This window comes from Hordeum vulgare, chromosome 1H (genome assembly GCF_904849725.1).
Source record: "Hordeum vulgare subsp. vulgare chromosome 1H, MorexV3_pseudomolecules_assembly, whole genome shotgun sequence".
In the NCBI taxonomy this organism is placed as follows: domain Eukaryota; kingdom Viridiplantae; phylum Streptophyta; class Magnoliopsida; order Poales; family Poaceae; genus Hordeum; species Hordeum vulgare.
Genome location: NC_058518.1, coordinates 469,466,861 through 469,488,259, shown reverse-complemented (window position 1 = coordinate 469,488,259; position 21,399 = coordinate 469,466,861).

Genomic DNA, 21,399 nt, shown 5'->3' with positions numbered 1-21,399 from the left:
AATCCACAATTCATCGGATCTCGACAAACACACCGCCAAAGAGGATTACATCGGATAGATCTCCATGAAGATCATGGAGAACTTTGTATTGAAGATCCAAGAGAGAGAAGAAGCCATCTAGCTACTAACTACGGACCCGTAGGTCTGAAGTGAACTACTCACGAGTCATTGGAGGGGCGATGATGTTGATGTAGAAGCCCTCCAACTCCAAAGTCCCCTCCGACAGGGCAGCGGGAAGGGTCTCCAGATGAGATCTCGCGGAAACGGAAGCTTGCATGCAGCGGCGGAAAAGTGTTTTCGTGGATTCCCTGATTTTTTCTGTATTTTAGGGAATATATAGGCGAAGGAGCTAGGTCAGGGGGGCGCCAGGGAGGCCACAAGCCTGCTAGCCGCCGCCCCCTGGTGGCGGCTACAGGGCTTGTGGGCCCCCTGTAGCTCTCCTGGCTTGGCCCTCAAGCCCCCTGATCTTCTTCCGTTCCGGAAAAATTTATTTCGGGGATTTTATTCCGTTTGGACTGCGTTCCAAAATCAGATTTGAAAAGAGCCAAAACCACAGAAAAAACAGGAATTGGCACTTTGCACTGAATTAATAAGTTAGTCCCAAAAAAGATATAAAAGATACATAAAACATCCAAAGATGACAAGATAACAGCATGAAACCATAAAAAATTATACATACGTTTGAGACGTATCAATGACCATGTGTTGAAACTCATATATATGGAATAAATATATCCACTGAGTTTCCCTAAATTTTCTTAAATATGTTGAATGCAATAAAAATAACTTTCCTTCATAGGAGACCATTTCTGGCCTCACAGAAAGGCTTTTAAATAAAATAATAAAATAACTTTTAAAATAGTAATAGGGTGGTTTTTGGAAGACATTTTGATAATAGGTTTTAAATAAAATAATTGTTGCAAAATAAATTCCCTAATTTGAGGGCTTGTAGTACAAACCTCATCTCAGGGGTTTGAAAGTTTAATTCAAAGAAATGCTTTTTGGTGAAAATAATATTTGGTAAAAATAGATATTTATCCTAAACACATGGCATGATCATTAGGCAGGAGATCATGGAGTGAGGAGGTGAGTTGGAAGATAGAGAGAATTATTGGGGAGCAATCACATGTACTCAAGCAAACAATAGTCACTCCAAGCATCACAAGCATTCACAATTTTTTTAATTGGTCCTAAATTTTGAAATAAGTTAATTAATCAGGAAGGCCAAAAACTGGGTGTGGCAGACCTTACCCCCTTAAGAAAATCTCGTCCCCGAGATTTCTGGGCTAGGGGTTAGTGAGATACAAAGTCTTGAGTCGGAGGTAGTCTTCATGTCCCCATGTTGCTGTGGTGGTCTTGAGGTGCTTGATGATACAACTTCGAATGTTTCGCACGTCCTTGAGTGATTCTGGGTGGGTCTGGCAATAAGTTATGCTTGACCGGGGTCAAGGGCTTGGTGAGCTAAGTCTGTGCAAGGTTTTTGGCTTGCAAGTGTACTCCAAAGTCAGAATACGGGGCAAGATGGTGTGTCTGGGATCTGGTCCTGGGTCTTCGCATGCCGGCTAGTGACATCAAGATGTCTCGTGTTAGAACGTACTGCCAAAGTCCTCGTGTAGCTTCCTGCTTACGGGGAAGTCCTTGGCTTCCTTTCGGCAGGCAACCTATGGTCGCAATTAGTCTTCGAAGGCTTCTCGTGGAAGGGTCCGGGTCGGGTCTCACCTATGAGTCTAAGCTCGGAGGCTCAGATCTAGAATAGGTCCTGCCATCTTAGGTTTTGCGAGGGTTTCTAGATGAGCTAGCTACCCAAGAGTACAGACCAGTCATCCATTCCCAAGGTCTGCGACTCAGCGGGTGGGTGAATCGCCTTTGGCAGGTCTTCACCACGACCTACTAGTACTCTCGTCCTTGATTTGGACCAAGGGGAGGTCGTCTGATTCTTTCGCTTGTCCAAAGGCCTCATCGTCTTGAATTGTCGAGGCTTCTTGATGTCATTGATGTGGTCGATTGACGTCTTCTGCTTCTTCCTTGTTGCCATGGTTTTCGCACCATGACGGTCCTTCGTCTTGGCTTGAGTAGGGTAGACTTTCGTTGTCTTGGGACTGCTTCGAGAAGCCCACCTTCTCGAGATAACACTATACCCTCAAGAGGCATAACAATCGGCGTTCATGGGCTTGTCCAAACACGACTAAGGTGTTCTTCCTCGCACTGGGTGAATAAGTACGTCATCAGTGAGGATGACAACCTACCTTCCCAAACACGACATAAGCACAGTGCTCAAGAGTCAGGTGAGGAGAACGGAACTTTCTATGGGCGGGTACTGGCCATATTTTAACGACTCAGAGTCGTCTTCTATGGCCGTAATCCATCCACCTTGTGGCTCAGCGAAGCTTTAGGGTCTTAAGGAACTTAGGATGTGGGTGAACAGTTATCATATCGTCTCTAAGCTCATTCCTTAGATTCCAATAGTTCGACCTCTAATCTCAGGACGATATCACCTCATCTCATCAAAGATACCATCCCACGGGGGTCAACTCCACACTGCTCATGCTAGTCAATTCCGGGTTGAGGGAAGAACTAAACCCAAACACTACAAGTATGGTGTAGCCCTAAATGCACATGCATTACTATGCAAGAACCTCGGGGAGGTATACAAGTTCCTATGATTGAATTTAAGACACAACAAATCCAAATGTCCATCTAAGTCATCCAATGGACGGGGTACTACATTACTATATTAAGGAAACACATAGTATACCAATCCAATATCTTGTTTCCTTTCTATGAATCCGACCAAGTGATCCATCAATCCAATCAATCATTACTGGACCTATCACTCCTACAGATCCAACATTGATGGGGTTCTACATAATCTCTTAGAGTCCTCATAATTCACATATTACTGCAAGAATTACGTCATAGTATATCCACCAACTTCAATAATCATGGCCATGTAATCTCCAAGGCCAAACCACATACGTTGTAGATCTATTTGACAACTCCAAGTATACACACTCTATATCCACCGAGAAACATGGTATCATGATCGAGATTATCGGGCTAAATCCAATTTACTCCGAACCATGTGGTCCCTGTCATCCTCGATACTCTATTAAGATTACCTATTTAATCCAAGACTAAAATCCAATAAGATTCCTTCTTGATACTCCGAGTCATTATGGTAAAGGCATCAAATCATGCCAACTACTTGCTAAAGTCGTGTATACCACCAAAATATTGTTGATCGCGATAATGATCGTCCTACTAAATCCAATCTTACTCCAAGGATATGTATTTTAGGCTACTATATCAGCTTGTTCCACCAAGTTCACCTACCTTATAAGTGTCTCACGATCCACCAAAATAGTCTAGCTATGTCCTCAATACATATATCATCAAGACAATCTTTAGTCTAATACTCTATATCCGAGAACGATCCTCTTATGGCATCAAGGTTACAGTGCTAGCTTAAGATTGAAGGATACTCGTTCACTGCGATCACTCGTTCCTTAAGGAACCCGGTGCTATGCGGTGTTTATCGAGGTCCTACACGTGTTCTGGCAAGTCCGTGTTCTAGACACGTGACCAGAAAATTTGAGCCGGAAAGGCTTGTGGGGGTTAGTCTGGTCTAGTGTGGTTTCCCAATCTTGAGGGAAAGCATAACTATTACGAGTTGCGTGTGGTTAAGCATAGCAGAGTCAGAGTCTTCAATGTCAGTTGTCCTTCAAAGTGGATCCTTGGTGCATCTTGCCTTGCCGTCTTCAGCTGTCGAGAGGGGTGAGGGAGAGAGAGCACAGAGGGGAGTGTCTAAGGGTCTTAGTGCAATCAAACAAACGTTGAAACGTCAACTCAAACAAGTGCCAAAAATCGTTTTGAACATAAAAAATAAGATGAGTGATATAACCGCATGCTTGTTGCCTAAGCAAAAGTGCGACTTATATCAAAGCACAAACAACTAAAACAAACAACACATAACATGGTCCATCCGAACCATTTCACGGACTCGACTTCGCATGGGGAATTCACGACTTATCCTATCCTAGGTTCTGGGACTCGACAGTCGTGCTTGCTTCGTGCTCCGGTGAGGAGTCTGCTAAGCCTTCTGGACCTTCTCATGGGGTTGCCACGTCCCTTGGTATTGCTCGCCGAACTTCTGGGGTTGAGCTGAAGGGATCCTTGATGACTTCTCTTCTCGGGGTTGCGGACAAAGGTAGTTCTTCATTGCTGTCATTGACAGGGTCTTCTGTTGTCTTCATGATCTTGTCAATGTCTTCTTTGTCTTCCGAGGCTTCGAGAGTCTCAAGTGGACATCTTCATGCACCGATATTTGCAAGACATGATGGAGTTCTGATTTGTCAATCATACTAATTGCGATACCGACACCTAGAGCGGGGGATGAAGAGAACTGTTTTCCTGCTCACTAAGGTGAGGCGGACCTAATGGCGAGGTTCTCATCCACCGGTGGTGGTCAACACAATTCCTTACAACTGATAGGGTTGCTCTATTAGTGATGCAGATCAAGGTTTGCATATATTATGTCCAGACTATCGTAGGCAAAAGTGGCATCACTCCGGGACAGTGCCTAGGGTTTCACCAACTTCTATGCCTCGATGTCCTTGTTCCTCATGGAGGTACTTCTGTTGGTGTCGTCCGATCGTAGAGTTGCCTTCTCTGTCTTTCAGCATAGGTGTTTGCCTAGAAAGGTTACTTCCTTCCGGGCTGCCCACGAGGATTTCAATTTATCCCGTGGTCAGAGGGCATAAGGTACTAGCGACCATTTGCAAGTTTTGAAAAAAGTAGACGAGGAATGTCAAGGAAATAAGAGTGGAAGGCTAGAGCATAACCTTCAATTTCTTTGAAGATTTAGGAGAGTCGAGAAATATATAGGTTTTGTAAGTATTTTGAAAGATCCGGAAATCAGTTTTATCCTAAACTAATGTCCGTGCTAACTAAGGGCTTCCTACAGTCACGATGGATCTAATACCAGCTCTATGGGGACCCCGACTTACGAATCGAGATCGCCGTGCTCAGTGATCCCAGAGATCAATGCTCACCGAACACAGATACCGAATAAAAGAGTCTTACATCCATACATATCGTTTGATACAAGAAATGACCACTTAGGTCGAGTCTTCCATATATAGGGCCTTAAAGGCCAAAGCACCAAACTAGACCAATAGCGGAATTATTGGTTGAAAGCGTGAACCCATGCCATCAGCCTTAACCTACAGGCATTCTGACTGGGAAGCGTCCTAGCTCGCAAGAACGTCACCGAGTTAATCCTCACCATATCCTGTCCTTTCATACCTGGTCAATGAAATAACCAGTGGCAAGCCAATGAGTACTTTGAATGTACTCGCAAACAGCCCATGACATGAACAACAGAAGTGAAGGATAACAATATCATGCATCTCTAGTATAACTCATCTGGGTGGAATGATCATGAATATGTATCAAGTTAAAGAATTACTCTTGAAGAACAGGTTACAGATATCAACGTATCTGCTAAGGTCTGAACCATCCGAGTTCACCCTATATGCCAAGTCATCGAACTTGGTCATATCCTCAATATATCAGCTGAGGGCTGAACCATCCGGGTTCACCCTATATGCCAAGTCATCGAACTTGGTCATATCCTCAATATATCAGCTGAGGGCTGAACCATCCGGGTTCACCCTATATGCCAAGTCATCGAACTTGGTCATATCCTCAATATATCAGTTGAGGGCTGAACCATCCGGGTTCACCCTATATGCCAAGTCTTCGAACTTGGTCATATTATTACTTTCATAACAACACCTTTTTCCAACACCACACACACACTCACTCACACACACTTGGTTTATGCGGAAATATCAGGACGTAGTTTAAGCAGGATTACCCAACTGTCCTTGACCGTGGACACGGCTATTCGAATAGTTTACACTCTGCAGAGGTAGTACGCTGGACCCATGAGATCCGGGAAACTTCCGTGTCATCCACGACTCGCGGTATTTCACATACCCGAGGTAAGTACCCGATCAATGCCTTTCCCCTGACGATACTAGACAAAGAGATCCACTCGATTGGTACCCAACCCACATGTTGTACGTCTTACGAGCACCAACTCTGGACAGTACCAACCATGCGGGGACCAACGGTGTGACTAGAACTCATAAAAATGGCATAGTCGTCCTACCCGGCACGACCCCATCACGAGAGTGACTACAATCACTCCCGCCACTAGTAATGTGGCTCTTTGGTAGCACCGATCAGAGTAATTAACATAGCCCCGTCCCATAAGGGGTAACGTGGTCATACTAGTAAGGTTGGGACAGTCGACACATCATAAATCTAATCTCATTTCCGAAACCTTACTCACACAAATACCGGGTGCATCACTTCACCAAAATTGACCACCTAACTCATCATCACCCTCGGGCATTAGTGGCACCCGACGGGGTTTTCATAAACTCTTGCTTTGTGACAGAATCATGCTTATGATATAACTACTGTTACTTTTACTTGTCAACATGGTATTAGCATGACCCTCAAGGGGTAGGGTCAAGCTCAATGCAAAATACTCCGGAGGAGCCTTCGGTAAAATCATATCAAATGATTACCGGTACTTATGATCATATGCAACCGGAATACTTGCTATTATAACATGCAAAGTAACATATGCTCAGCCATGGTCAAAGGGCTGCATGCCTTGCTCACGTAAGTCCTCGGGGTCTTCGAGGTCTTCCGCTCCATCTCCGAATACTTCGTCTACTCGTAACTATCGTCGGAAACAACCATAGTAAGCCACATAGCAAGCAGAATAAAAGTGTTCTAAAAATAGAAGTTTTATTTTTCTTGGACCTCTCTGGTTATAAGAAAAATACCTGAAGCTTGATATAGGATATTTGAATCATCAAGGATTTTTGAATGGATGGAAAGAAGGAATAGGTGACCATTGAAGAAGCCAACATAAATCACTCTGTTAAAAACGAGTGGAGGCACCCATTTAACACAGACTGATTTTAGAAATATTTAGGAAGTGGTTTCACTGGATTTGGAGGTGGTATGAATATTCTAGAGATTTTACCATGTGGAATAAATAGAAAAGGGGGCTATTCATTTGATGCAACAGAAATAAGTCACACAAAAATGTTAAACATGGTTCTAAAAATAGGGAAGGATTTTATAAGGCCCTAGGAATTGGAATCACTCCAATTGGAGTAGATTTGATGCCTATGGGATTTTTGAAAGATGGGGCTAATAATATCCAGATTTGGATTTTAAATAACACTCCACAGAAACATGTCTTGGAAAAATGTGCAAAGCACATGTGTGGATAGATCTTGAAATTAGGAACCTGTAGAAATTTGAATCATGCAATTGGGAGTTAGTATGAATTTATGATGGATTTTATAAGTTAGGAATACAATGAAAAATAGATAAAGGCTCAGCCTCTGGAGGGCGTTATCTTGCACCACCGGTGCCAGATAGGCTTTCAAGCCGGCCCAGTGGCTCGGGCCACCAGCGAGGCGCCACGCAGGAGGCATATTGCGGGATTTACGTCTTTGGCGTGAGGAAGACGGCTCCAAGGGAACCCGCCTCCACTTAAGACGGCTGGGCCCAGCCCTTTAGTCGCTGACAGGGGGCCTCGCTCGTCATGCCCTTCTTCTTCCTCCAGCTCGAGCAGGGAGGAGCAGAGGAGGAAGGGTAGCTGCGCTAGGCCGGTGCCTCCGGCCAGCTCCGGCCTAGGCGAGCGCACCGGTGGCTCGGGGGGGGGGGGGGGCGCACCGCAGCCACCCCCCATGTTTGGTGCCAGCAGGGGAGCCTCGGGGTCAGTTGGCCCACGGCCGCAGCGGAGGGCAGCGATGGTGGCCGTGGGGAGCTGCGCCCCGACCACCTGGAGGGGATAGGAAGGAGGGGAAGGGAGCTGCGAGGCCCGAAGGTTGCTCCTGGAGGCGCAAGGTGGAGAGGGGGAGGCTGGGGATGCTTGGATTCGAGTGGATGCCGCAGAGGGAGCTTCGTCCATGGGGTGGAAATGGGGCATGGGAGAAGAAATCGGGAACTATTGGAATCTAAGGGGAAGTAGGGACTCGGGGAGGCTCTTAGTGGGGGAAGGGGAGCCGAGAAAGACCTTGGGGCTCTCTGGTGCACCCAGGACACGGTAGCCACGCATCCCTGAGCCTCCTTGGAGTCTTGCTAGCGCCATGGAAGGGTCAAAGGTGGAGGATGGGATGCTCTGGCGCTCTGGGGCACACTGCCACTGCAGAACATGAGCTAGGAGACGGAGAAGTGTTGCATAGCACCATTAGTGCAGGCTGACAGCGTGGTCACCATGCCCACGCGTGTCCAGGGTGACCGTTTGACCTGACAAAGATGTCCCTTAGGCAAGGCATGCTTGCCAGAGATCACTGGAGAAGTTTGGAGCCAAGTGAAGGAGGTTTGAATGGGTTTGGACTAAGATTAAGTTTGCAGCAGCAAACTTAAGGCTAGCAAAATTGGTTTGCACAGAGAGTTAATTGAGGTGAAACCTTGTCTAGCAGTGTTTTTAATAGAAGGACTACAAGACTGCAAGATTTCAGCTCAAGAAAGCAAGTGTAGCTAGTACTTGCTGTACAAAGCCACATTTCAGCCAAAAATCAACTTGAGGAGGTGCTGCTCATTTTCTCCACATGAGCATGCCATATCTTGGTGCTAAATGAAGCTTTGGCACACTAGTGAGGCTCTGGAAAGGATTGGGGGCATTAGCTTAGGCAGAAGTATGGGAAGAGAGGTGAAATAGTGCTTCCAAGGGTAAAAATGAGAGAAAGTTACAAAGGGACCTTCTCCAATAATTGACCAGTGGCCATGAGACAGTTACTGGAGGTAAAATATGATTATGTGAGGCTGTGGTAGAAAGTTGAACTCAAGGGTAAAAGTGGAAGGGGCAAAAGAAGCCAAATTAGTGAGTGCACACAAGGTGTTTGATCTGTGGTTGGGCTACCAGATGAATTCCAATGGCTATGAAACTTAACAGGGTCAAATAATAGATGAAAATAGGCTTGCACACCAAATTTGGGATTTGGTGGAGAAGTTTTCCAATGTAGACTTGAAAAACCCTAGAAATGGGCAGAAATAGCTTTCTGCTTACAACCCTATTCAAATAAATTCCCACAAATCCAATATTTGGTGCAGGGGCATTATTTGAGCATTAAAGCATGCACAAAAAGTTTGTGGTCCATTGGAGAAACTTTATGATGTAGAGTTTCTTAAAGTCAGAAATCAACAGAGAGGGTTTTGAGGGTCTTAGGACAAGTTCTTTTGTTTTCCTTGATGCACCACTTGGTGTGGATGCCTTATTCGAGTATTAGAACATGTGCACCCAATTTGAGCACAATTGGAGACACTTCACAATGTAGAGTTGCTCAAATTAGATTCTGGACAGATAGGGTTTTAGAGTGATTAGGGGAGCCAAATCAACTTGGATTGAGATGAAACTTGGCAAGATCATCAATAATATCATATATGACATGCTAGAATTTTACTAGAATTTATTGATAATATTTCTTATATAAATATTCCAAAAGCTTGAAATAGGCAGGAATGGATTTGGAGGGATTTGCCCTATATTTTGAACATGACCATGTGTTGAAACTCATATATATGGAATAAATATATCCACTGAGTTTCCCTAAAGTTTCTTAAATATTTTGAAAGCAATAAAAATAACTTTCCTTCATAGGAGACCATTTCTGGCCTCACAGAAATGCTTTTAAATAAAATAATAAAATAACTTTTAAAATAGTAATAGGGTGGTTTTTGGAAGACATGTTGATAATAGGTTTTAAATAAAATAATTGGTGCAAAAGAAATTCCCTAATTTGAGGGCTTGTAGTACAAACCTCATCTCAGGGGTTTGAAAGTTTAATTCAAAGAAATGCTCTTTGGTGAAAATAAAATAGATATTTATCCTAAACACATGGCATGATCATTAGGCAGGAGATCATGGAGTGATAGGTGTGAATATACCCAGGGGCCGTAGTGTTTACTAGTGGCTTCTCTCATGAAAGCAAGTAGACGGTGGGTGAACAAATTACTGTCGAGCAATTGATAGAACCGCGCGAAGTCGTGACGTCATATATGACAATGATTATATCTATAGGCATCACGTCCAAAACAAGTAGACCGATACTTTGTGCATCTACTATTATTACACCACACGTCGACCGCTACCAGCATGCATCTAATGTATTAAGTCCAAAAGAACAGAGTAACGCCTTAAGAAAGATGACATGATGTAGATGGACATTCTCATATCTACGACAAAGCCCACCTTGTTACCCTTGATGGCAACTACACGATGTGTGCCTTGCTGCCCCTACTGTCACTGTGAAAGGTCACCACACGGTAAGAACCCAAAACCAAGCACTTCTCCCATTGCAAGAATCATAGATCTAGTCGGCCAAACAAAACCCAATACTCGGAGAGACTTACAAGGATATCAAATCATGCATATAAGAGATCAACAAAGACTCAAATATATATCATAGATAATCTGATCACAAATCCACAATTCATCGGATCTCGACAAACACACCGCCAAAGAGGATTACATCGGATAGATCTCCATGAAGATCATGGAGAACTTTGTATTGAAGATCCAAGAGAGAGAAGAAGCCATCTAGCTACTAACTACGGACCCGTAGGTCTGAAGTGAACTACTCACGAGTCATTGGAGGGGCGATGATGTTGATGTAGAAGCCCTCCAACTCCAAAGTCCCCTCCGACAGGGCAGCGGGAAGGGTCTCCAGATGAGATCTCGCGGAAACGGAAGCTTGCATGCAACGGCGGAAAAGTGTTTTCGTGGATTCCCTGATTTTTTCTGTATTTTAGGGAATATATAGGCGAAAGAGCTAGGTCAGGGGGGCGCCAGGGAGGCCACAAGCCTGCTAGCCGCCGCCCCCTGGTGGCGGCTACAGGGCTTGTGGGCCCCCTGTAGCTCTCCTGGCTTGGCCCTCAAGCCCCCTGATCTTCTTCCGTTCCGGAAAAATTTATTTCGGGGATTTTATTCCGTTTGGACTCCGTTCCAAAATCAGATTTGAAAAGAGCCAAAAGCACAGAAAAAACAGGAACTGGCACTTTGCACTGAATTAGTAAGTTAGTCCCAAAAAAGATATAAAAGATACATAAAACATCCAAAGATGACAAGATAACAGCATGAAACCATAAAAAATTATAGATACGTTTGAGACGTATCAATGACCATGTGTTGAAACTCATATATATGGAATAAATATATCCACTGAGTTTCCCTAAATTTTCTTAAATATGTTGAATGCAATAAAAATAACTTTCCTTCATAGGAGACCATTTCTGGCCTCACAGAAAGGCTTTTAAATAAAATAATAAAATAACTTTTAAAATAGTAATAGGGTGGTTTTTGGAAGGCATTTTGATAATAGGTTTTAAATAAAATAATTGGTGCAAAATAAATTCCCTAATTTGAGGGCTTGTAGTACAAACCTCATCTCAGGGGTTTGAAAGTTTAATTCAAAGAAATGCTTTTTGGTGAAAATAATATTTGGTGAAAATAGATATTTATCCTAAACACATGGCATGATCATTAGGCAGGAGATCATGGAGTGAGGAGGTGAGTTGGAAGATAGAGAGAATTATTGGGAAGCAATCACATGTACTCAAGCAAACAATAGTCACTCCAAGCATCACAAGCATTCACAATTTTTTTTAATTGGTCCTAAATTTTGAAATAAGTAAATTAATCAGGAAGGCCAAAAACTAGGTGTGACATGACATTAGAAAAGCTTTAGCAGACGAACAACACGATCTATGCTATGCTTAGGATTGGGTCTTGTCCATCACATCATTCTCTAATTATGTGATCCCGTTATCAATGACATCCAATGTCCATGATCAAGAAACCATGATCATCTATTGATCAACGAGCTAGCCAACTAGAGGCTCACTAGGGACACATTGTGATCTATATATTCACACATGTATTACGGTTTCTGGTTAATACAATTATAGCATGAATAATAGACAATTATCATGAACTGGGAAATGATAATAACTACTTTATTATTGCCTCTAGGGCATATTTCCAACAAAACATTCTTAAAAGGCCATTTAGGATGCAACGTTAAGCAGCAGTGCCTCACATGCATGCCTCAACAAAAATTTGAAGGGTAAAAAAGAAAATAGATTTCTCATCTTATGTTAAGACACAGAGAAGCCTTAGGATTGACTACAATCAAACGCGTTATGGTTTTGTGAGCATTAAGGCCACCGCTGGTGAGGATAAAAAGGGACATAAGTAAGAACACATATGAGATGTCATGTTAAAATAAAGGATGCGGATTTATTGGGTGTTGAGTAATGGTTATTTGGTTAGTGTGTGATTTTTTCTCTCATTACAACTCGCGGTCTCTTTGCTAGTCTAAAAAAATCAAGCATGAAAGCAAAATGTTTGAATAGATTTAGACCCTTTTAAATGTCGCCACTCATGGAACAAATGTGCAATCGGTGAATTAAATTAAATTAATCGATCCCACAAAAAAGGTGGTCGTTCGATTTCAAAATAAAAACTAGTCAGCTGGGCTAAAGTAAATCTATTTTCTAAAGTGGTCCTGGAAAACCTAGACTCCAACTATATTGTTCTTGAGTCGATTCCTCGGGGCGGGACTTGTATGTTAGTGTGTGTTTTGTGTTTTACCTAGGGCTACTTCTTATCCGTCCATATATTTCTTGTTAAAAAAGGTATATATGTGAAGCATTCCACGGAGTTCACTGAATAAAGTGCTCCATTTTTAAGAGACATGTGCATTATTCACACAAGCTAATGACCCATGCGTAACAGGTGCATACTTATTTTACTGGTTTGGCATATAGAGAGGACGTAGAGTTTCTCAGCCCGAGCTCAAATGAGCAATTAACTAAGGTGAATGATAAAATTGAAAAAAATGAATTTTTTAATGACAACCATTGACAAAACTTTCAGGTGCTTGGAAAAATTTGTCATGAAATCACATTCCTAAAGGCGTAGCAAAAAATTGATACTCTGAAAATGGTTCTTTCAAAAGCATTTTGGAGCCACTAATTTTTTTTGCTACACCTTACAGGAATGTGATTTCATAATGTTTTTTTGCAAGCACTTTAATACTTTTATCAATGCTTGTCACAAGAACAATTTAGAGTTTTTTTCATTTATTTTCGCTTTTATTGTTCACCAAACTCATTTGAGCTCGGGAGGAGAAGGACACTTTTGTTATACCCACCATATTCTAGATTTGATAAGATTTAACTGAGTATTGGTAGGGAATGGTAAGGATTTTTTGTAAGTTAGTAGGGTTTTGATAAGATTTGATTTGATTTGGGTACAAATAGGGGAAGACAAGGAATTTTTGATTTTATAGAGATTTTGTTAAGATTTGATTTGATTTGATTGAGTTCATGCAGTACTCGTTTGGGAAAGTACCAGTTTGGTTTATATTATTTCAACTTACTATTCAATGTTGGGATTTTTTGTGCGACGTTAGTTGAGATAAAAAAACTTAGAAACTAATGGGAGGGGCATGGAGGGACCTGGGGGACAAGGCGAGGCAAACCTGTCAATTCTTCTTTAATAGTGCAGATATCTCTACTACTTAAAAAAGAACCGTGATCCTTTTCTTGCTAGGCGAAAGTGCTTCGTCCAAAATTCCAATCTTTTTCTTAGCATCATTCCTTGAATAAATGCCTTAATTGTCTCACCTTTTATTGACTTACCAAATTAACTTTCTTTAATAAGCTAATAAGTAGTTAAAATATTAAAATATCCTAAAATAAATTTTGGTAGGTAAATAACGGGTGGGATTGCTTTTCCGTGAAGCATCTTAGCCGTTTTGACCCTATTCCAACTCCCTTCAAGATCTTGGTGGAAGGGATCGGCCCTGGATCTCTGTCCTTTGCAGAGGTTGCAAGAGGGGCCATGGAGACTGGGCGTCAACAACAGCTGAGCCCCCCCTCCCGGCAAGCCAAGAAGGCGGTACCTGTTCTAGGTGGTCAGGCTCAGCCCCCTCAACCTCCCCCTCATGCACCTATGAAGCCTCCTCAAATCACAAAGCAGGGGGAGGGGTTGTGGCAGGGAAGAACAAGGCCGGTGGGAGTAATCCTCAGCCAGCTCCGACGACTCTGGTTATCCCAACCCCTCCTGCTGTCCAAGCTTTGGACCCAAGGTACAAGTAGATGACGTGTTTTAACTGTGGTTGGCCTAGGCACTATATTGGTAATTGTATTAAACCTAAAAAATGCTTCATCTGTGCGGGAGGACACAATGTCAACAATTGTGCTGCTTGGGCTCGTCAGCACCCCACGGCTACCTACTTTGGAAGTCTTGTTGTAGGTTTAGGTTTCTACCACGTTGATGTCCCTGTAGGTGTAGAATCTATTTGGTTGAATTTTAAGAATTGTGCTTTGCTTCATGTGGTGAGGGGTGAGGTTTCTGCCTCTAAATTGTTGATGCAGCTCAATGGTATCTTCTGCAAAAACAAAGAATGGCCCTCGCAAATTAGGGAGCTAGAGGATAAGAAATTTCTGCTTCGATTTCCTCCATGGAAGAATGTAAATGATCTCATTGAGTTTCCTCCCTTTGATCTACCTATTGATGGTGTCTCAGTGAAGGTGGTTGAGTGGCAAGGTATGTTAAACCCTTAACGGGAGCTGATTGAAGCGTGGGTTCAGATTGAGGGGATTCCTCCAAAGTGCGCGCTTGGAAAGTGTTTGCTCAAATTACCTCCTGCTTTGGTACCCTTGTGGATGTGGATTGGAACGGTATATTTAAGAGCTTCTATGAAAACATCCGTGTGAAGGCTGCATGCAGAGATCCCGCTAAAATTCCTTTTGAGAGGCTAGTGGAAAGGTAGAAAAAATTATATCTGCTATTCTTCATTGTTGAGGGTTTTGACCAGATTGGTGATGAGGGTGGTGATGATGGGGATGACCTTGATGAGGATGACTTGGATAAGGACAAAGGTGAGGATGATGAGTTTGAAGGTAATCTTGACCAGACCGATAAGGATAGTCTCAAGGATGATGCCAATCCAATAGATGAGCTGGATGAAGCCAATTTCATAGGAAAAAATACCCCTACCTCAACCTCCAGCAACAAGCAGAAGGGTGCTGTTTCTGCAGCAGAGTTTCATTTGCAGTGTGTGACAATGATTTCATTGAGGAAATCAGAATCTTGGTGTTCCTGCAAGTGATTTGAATGGTAAAATTGTTGAAGATGTGATCTCTCCTATGAGAATGTTTTCTTCACCTCCCCAAGTGAGGGATCCCATGTCTGTTCATATGGAATACTGCTTTGAACAACTGAAGAACTTTGACATGTGTGAATCTGATGATGAGGTGATGGAAAGGTTACCTAACATGCAATGCCTTCCAGATGAGATGGTGAAAGTAATTGGATCCACTAAGAGGTCTCTACTAGATTCCTTGGAGAAAGCTGATTTAGAAAAAAGGGAAGTTTCAAGAGGGGGCAGCTTCTAAATGGGGTCTTGTGCTATCCATTAGGCCAAACACTAGGGGGCATGGAGATATCAACATTATGGACAAGGCCAAAGCTTATCAAAATAAGAAGAATCTGGAGATTCCCGAGACTTACAAAGGTACCTCTTTTTCCTGTCTGGATAAGTACATGCTTGTAGACCAAACTAGAAAAATTGATATTTGCATAGGTAATGATGATCCTGAACAAGATGCTATCATTGATAACATGATAGATGATGATAAATTAAGATGCCTCCAGTTTGTTGATCTCAAGTCGGAGATTATTCTCCCTGATAATTTAGATGTAGACAGTCGAGATCAAGACTCACCTGGGGACACTATTCCAAATTCTAAAACAGAAGGCGCTGCTGTTTTAGTATTGGATAGTCCAATCCCTCGTACTAAAAGTAAGCCTTGTGGCTTGTCTCATCCATTCAAAATATCATGATAGGAGCTCTCTAGAATATTCGAGGTTTAGGACAACATGGGAAATTACAGTGCCTTGGGGACTTCATTAATAAACATAGAATTGATTTTGTGGGTTTCTTTGAAACTAAGAGAGAGATTACTGATAATAACACTTTGAAATCTATTGCTAATGGGGCTGATTTTTGCTGGCACACTCTTCCTGCCGTTAGTACTGCTGGTGGTATCCTTATGGGCCTTAGAAATGATGTTTTTGAAATCATTGGCTTTGTTAACAAAAAGTTTTGTATGATAATTATAGTTAGGAATAAAGATGATGGTTTTGTTTGGCATTTTATCGCGATTTATGGTACTACTTACAATGAACACAAGATTGAATTCATTGCTGAGCTTCATGAGGTTATGCAGCAGGTGTCCTATCCTGTGCTCCTTGGTGGAGATTTTAACCTTGTGAGATGTGTCTTTGACAAGAATAATGGGTTAATTAATACCCAGTTTGCGTTTTTGTGTAATGATTAGATCAATAAGTGGGGTCTCATGGAGATTAAGATTGTTAATACAAGTTACACGTGGAGTAATAACCAAGATGATCCTATCTTTGCAATGATTGACCATGTGTTTGTTTCTACTTCTTGGGATTCTCATTTCCCTTTATCTATGCTTTCTGCTCTCCCACGTGTTGGGAGCGATCATACCCCTCCCCTTTTAGATACTAAAGCAAGGAGGGTTACCTCCCCTAAGCCATTTCGGTTTGAGAAGTGGTGTCTGGACCAGCCGGTTTCAAAGATTTAGTTCAAAGAACCTGGACAAATACTCCTTCTCTAGATGTGGCCATTGAGAGCTGGTTGAATAAAGTGAGGGTGCTGCGGAAAAAAAATTAAAGGGTGGAGTATCAACTTAGAAGCTGCTATGAAGAAGAACAAACAGGATCTTCTCCAAGAGTTTGACATCCTTGATGTCTTCTTGGAATCCAACCGGTTAGATGAGGCTGATAGGAACCGGATGGAGGCCATTAAGAAGGAATTAGAAGAGATTTGGAAAAAGGAAGAGACTGTCTTATGACAGCGATCTAGAGATAGGAGAATCAAAGATGGCGATAAGAACAATAAATACTTTGATGCCATTGCTAATCATCAACATAGGAAGAATCATTTGTATGAGCTAAACGACAAGGATGGTCCGGTGCATTCCACCAAAGAAATGTTGGAAGTGGCCACGTGCTTTTACAAAAATCTATTCGGTTATGAGCAGAAACATAATATAAGATTGGGTCCTTCCTTTTGGAAGGAAGATAAGATAGTTACTCCCGAGGAGAATGAATCCTTACAAAAAAATTCTGAGGAGGAAATTAAAAGTGCCATTTTCAGTTCTTATGCACACGGTGCCCCAGGCCCTGATGGCCTGTCTTTCTTGTTCTACCAGTCTTTCTGGGAACTGATTAAAGATGATTTTATGGCCATGGTAAGGGATTTTGAGGAGGGAAAACTTGACATTTACAAATTGAATTTTGCTTTAATTGCTTTAATTCCTAAAGAAGTAGATGCCAAGGACATGAAGAAATTCAGGCCTATTAGTCTTGGAAAATGTGCTATTAAAATCCTGACTAAAGCTATGACTACTAGATTATCTCCTACTGGAGATAGATAGATTTCCTGGAATCAGACTGCGTTTATTAAAGGGAGGTTTATCCTGGAGAGTGCGGTGTTAGCTCATGAAGTAATTCATGAGGTTAAACGATCCAAAACTCAGAGTCTTGTGCTCAAGCTAGATTATGAGAAAGCGTATGATAGAGTGAGTTGGGAGTTTCTTATTGATATGTTAAAATCCAGAGGTTTTGGATCAAGGTGGATTCCCTGGATCAGAAGTGTGATTCTTAGAAGTACCTTTAGTGTTCGTATGAATGATGTAACTGGTTCCTACTTTGTTGGGGGCAAAGGCCTTAAACAAGGGTTCCGATCTCTCCCCTTCTGTTTAACCTGGTTGCAGATTGTTGGGGAACGTTGCATGGGAAACAAAAAAATTCCTACGCACACGAAGACCTATCATGGTGATGTTCATCTATGAGAGGGAGATTGGATCCACATACCCTTGTAGATCACTAAGCGGGAAGCGTTAAGAAACGCGGTTGATGTAGTGGTACAACTTCATGATTCAAATCACCGTCGTCCCACGATTCGTTCTGATCTAGCGCCGAACGTATGGCACCTCCGTGTTCAGCACACGTACAGATCGATGACGATCTTGGCCTTCTTGATCCAGCAAGAGAGACAGAGAAGTAGATGAGTTCTTCGTCAGCGTGACGGCGCGCCGGTGGAGGTGATGATCTACTCGTGCACTGCTCCGCCCGAGCTCCGCAGAAATCCGATCTAGAGGAAGAACTACGTGGTATAGGTTTGAGTTGCACGTGGCAAAGTTGTGTCTCAAAAGCCCTAAAACCACCAATATATATAGGAGGAGGGGATGGGCTAGCCTTGGGGATCAAGGGAGCCCCAAGGGCGCCGGTCGATTGGGAGGAGGTGGACTCCCACCCCAATTCGGTTTGGGGGAAGGAGTCCACTCCTTCCTTCCCACCTCCCTCTTTCCTTGTTTTTTATTTTCCTTTGGTTTTTTCCACTTGCGGTGCCATAGCCCTCTTGGGCTGGCCTCACCAGCCCACTAAGGGCAGGTGCGCCACCCTAGGGTTACTGGGCTCATTCCCGGGTGGGTGGGCCCCTCCCGGTGAATACCCGGAACCCATTCGTCACTCCCGGCACACTGCCGGTAATGCCCGAAAACTTTTCGGTGACCAAATGAAAACATCCTATATATCAATATTCGTTTCTGGACCATTCTGGAAACCCTCGTGATGTTCGTGATCTCATCCGGGACTCCGAACAACCTTCGGTCACCAACACATACAACTCAACTATACTAAAACATCATCGAACCTTAAGTGTGCAGACCCTGCGGGTTCGAGAACTATGCAGACATGACCCGAGACACTCCTCGGTCAATATCCAATAGCGGGACCTGGATGTCCATATTGGATCCTACATATTCTATGATCTTATCGGTTGAACCTATGTGCCAAGGATTCATATAATCCCGTATAACATTCCCTTTGTCCTTCGGTATGTTACTTGCCCAAGATTTGATCGTCGGTATCCCTATACCTATTCCAATATCGTTACCGGCAAATCTCTTTACTCATTCGGTAATACAAGATCCCATGACTTACGCTTGAGTCACATTGCTTGCAAGGCTTGTATGTGATGTTGTATTACCGAGTGGGCCCCGAGATACCTCTCTGTCACACGGAGTGACAAATCCCAGTCTTGATCCATGCTAACTCAACGGACACCTTTGGAGATACCTGTAGAGCACCTTTATAGTCACCCAGTAACATTGTGACGTTTGATACATACAAGGTATTCCTCCGTTGTTAGTGAGTTACATGATCTCATGGTCATAGGAATGAATACTTGACACGCAGAAAACAATAGCAAGAAAATGACACAATCACATGCTACGTTCATAGTTTGGGTCTAGTCCATCACATGATTCTCCTAATGATGTGATCGAGTTATCAAGTGATAACACTTGCATATGATTAGAAAACCTTAACCATCCTTGATCAACTGGCTAGCCAACTAGAGGCTTGCTAGGGACATTGTTTTGTCTATATATCCACACATGTATCTATAATTTCATTCAATACAATTATAGCATGGATAATAAACGATTATCTTTAAACAGGAAATATAATAATAACTATTTTATCATTGCCTCTAGGGCAAATTTCCAACAGTCTCCCACTTGCACTAGAGTCAATAATCTAGTCTCACATCGCTATGCGATTTACATTGGAATGAATCTAACACCCATACAGTTCTGGTGTTGATCATGCTTCTCTCGTGGAAGAGGTTTAGTTAGCGGATCTGCTACATTCAGATCCGTGTGCACTTTGCAAATATTTACGTCCTCTCCTTCGACGTAGTCGTGGATGAGGTTGAAGCGTCATTTGATGTGTCTGGTCTTCTTGTGAAACCTCGGTTCCTTTGCTAAAGCAAATGACACTAGTGTTGTCACAGAACAGAGTGGTTGTATTTAGTGCGCTCGACACAACTCCAAGATACGTCATGAATTGCTTCATCCAGACACCCTCCTTAGCTGCCTCCGAGGCAACCATGTACTCCGCCTCACATGTAGGATCTGCTACGACGCTTTGCTTGGAACTGCACCAGCTTAACGCACCCCCATTAAGAATCAATACATATCTGGTTTGAGACTTAGAGTCATCCGTATCAGTGTCAAAGCTTGCGGCGACGTAGCCCTTTACGACGAGCTCTTCGTCACCTCCATAAACGAGAAACATTTCCTTAGTCCTTTTCAGGTACTTCAGAATATTCTTGCCCACCGTCTAGTGATCCACTCCTGGATTACTCTGAAACCTGCCTGCCATACTTATGGCCAAGCTGACGTCAGGTCTAGTGCACAGCATTGCATACATAATAGACCATATGGCTGAAGCATAGGGGACGGTACTCATCTTTTCTCTATCTTTCGCAGTTACTGGGCACCGAGTCTTACTCAATTTTATACCTTGTAATACTGGCAAGAACCCCTTCTTGGACTGATCCATTTTGAACTTCTTCAAAACTTTATCAAGGTATGTGCTTTGTGAATGTCCTATGAGGCGCCTCAATCTATCCCTATAGATCTTAATGCCTAATATGTAAGCAGCTTCTCCTAGGTCCATCATAGAAAAACACTTGTTCAAGTAATCTTTTACGCTCTCTAAAAACTCCACATTGTTTCCAATCAGCAATATGTCATCCACATATAATATTAGAAACGCCAGAGAGCTCCCACTCACTTTCTTGTAAATACAAGATTCTCCAACAACTTTTATAAGCCCAAACGCTTTGATCACTTCATCAAAGCTCTTATTCCAACTCCGAGATGCTTGCACCAATCCATAAATGGATCGTTGGAGCTTGCACACTTTGTTAGCATTCTTTGGATCGACAAAACCTTCGGGTTGCATCATATACAACTCTTCCTTAAGAAAACTGTTAAGGAACACCGTTTTGACATCCATCTGCCAGATTTCATAATCGAAAAATGCAACTATTGCTAACATGATTCGGACGGACTTAAGCATCGCTACCGGTGAGAACGTCTCATCGTAGTCAACTCCTTGAACTTGTGAAAAACCCTTTGCCACAAGTCGAGCTTTATAAATGGTCACATTACAGTCCGCGTTCGTCTTCTTCTTAAAGATTCATTTGTTCTGAATAGCCTTGCGACCTTGAGGTAATACTTCCAAAGTCCACACTTTGTTTTCATACATAGATCCTATCTCGGACTTCACGGCCTCCAGCCATTTGTTGGAATCCGGGCCCACCATTGCTTTTTGATAATTCGCAGGTTCATTGTTGTCCAACAACATGATTGATAAGACAGGATTAGCGCACCACTCAGGAGAAGTAC